The sequence below is a fragment of the Gossypium arboreum genome, chromosome 1 (genome assembly GCF_025698485.1).
Source record: "Gossypium arboreum isolate Shixiya-1 chromosome 1, ASM2569848v2, whole genome shotgun sequence".
In the NCBI taxonomy this organism is placed as follows: Eukaryota; Viridiplantae; Streptophyta; class Magnoliopsida; order Malvales; family Malvaceae; genus Gossypium; species Gossypium arboreum.
In genome coordinates, this window is record NC_069070.1 from 99,527,699 (window position 1) to 99,529,153 (window position 1,455).

A 1,455-nucleotide genomic window follows, 5' to 3' on the forward strand; every position below is an offset into this window, starting at 1 on the left:
TTGTAAAACTCCCTGGATCTTTCAACTTGTTGGGTAGCTTATTCTGTAGAACGACTAAGCAAACTGCATTCAACTCTACATGCGACGACTCATCCAACTTCTGTTTATTTGCTAAAAGCTCCTTTAAAAATTTAACTGCATTTGGCAACTGTGAAAGAGCTTCAATAAATGGTAAGTTGATGTGTAATTTCTTTAATAGTTTAAGGAATTTAACAAATTGTTCATCCGTGTGGTCTTTTCTTGTTGCACTGGGGTATGGCACACGAGGTTTGTACTCTCTACTTATCGGTTTTTGTTTATTGTGGTCCACCTCGCCTTTACCTTTACTCGCCACAATTCCTTGCCTTGGTTCTGGTTCAGGTTCGACTAAGCTTTCTTCATCTTGAGCGGTAATCGCATTAAGCTGCTCCCTTGGGTTAAACTCAGTGTTACTTGGTAGGCTACCTTGTGGCTGTTCAGAAATTAGTTTGGCAAGCTGGCCTATTTGAGTTTCGAGCCCTTGGATCGACGCTTGTTGATTCTTAAGTGCTGTTTCGGTATTCTAGAAACGAGTCTCTGACACTGAGATAAATTTCGTTAGCATCTCCTCAAGGTTTGGCTTCTTTTCCTGCTGGTAAGGTGGTTGTTGAAAACTTGGGGGATGTTGTGGCCTTTGATTTCTTTGACCACCCCATGAGAAATTGGGATGGTTCCTCCAACCTGTATTATAAGTGTTACTATATGGGTTATTTTGAGGTTTAGAATTATTATTACTCATATATTGAACTTGTTCCTCCTCGGTGCTAAGGTTGAAGGATTGATATTCTGTGTACGCTCCACCTACATGTGAATCACACCTCATAACTAGATGTACCTGAGTAGAACCATATAAACCGCCAATCTTTTTATTTAAAAGTTCTACCTGGTTAGATAACATAGTAACTGCATCGAGGTTGAAAACATCAGCTACTTTTGTCGGCTTTGTTCTCATGACTTGCCACTGATAGTTATTCAGTGACATCTCTTCAATAAATTCATAAGCCTCTTCGTGTGTTTTATTATTGATAGTCCCACCAAAGAATTGCGTCAATCATCTGTCTAGTCGAAGGATTCGGGCCATTGTGAAAAGTTTGAACTTGTAGCCAGAGTGGTAACCCATGGTGAGGGCGCCTTCTCAATAGATCCTTGTATCTCTCCCATGTATCATAGAGTGTTTCTAGATCCATCTGCACAAAAGAAGAGATATCATTCCTCAATTTAGCCATTTTAGCCGACGAAAAATATTTAAGTAAAAATGTTTCGGTCATTTGTTCCCAAGTAGTGATTGACCCTCGTGGTAACGAGTTCCACCACTGTTCAGCCTTGTTCCTCAATGAAAAGGGAAATAACCGAAGGTGAATGGCATCATCAAAAATGCCATTAATATTGAATGTGTCGTAAAACTCTCGAAAGTTCGCCAAATGAGCATTTGGATAC

General features: G+C 39.9%; 1 non-coding gene across 1 annotated transcript; it reads left to right on the plus strand.

Moving 5' to 3' along the window:
* The first annotated feature begins 1,131 nt into the window (after positions 1-1,131).
* Positions 1,132-1,238, plus strand: LOC128281973 (small nucleolar RNA R71). The gene has a single exon (XR_008272279.1). It is a non-coding gene; the product is annotated as a small nucleolar RNA R71 (small nucleolar RNA).
* Positions 1,239-1,455: the final 217 nt, after the last annotated feature.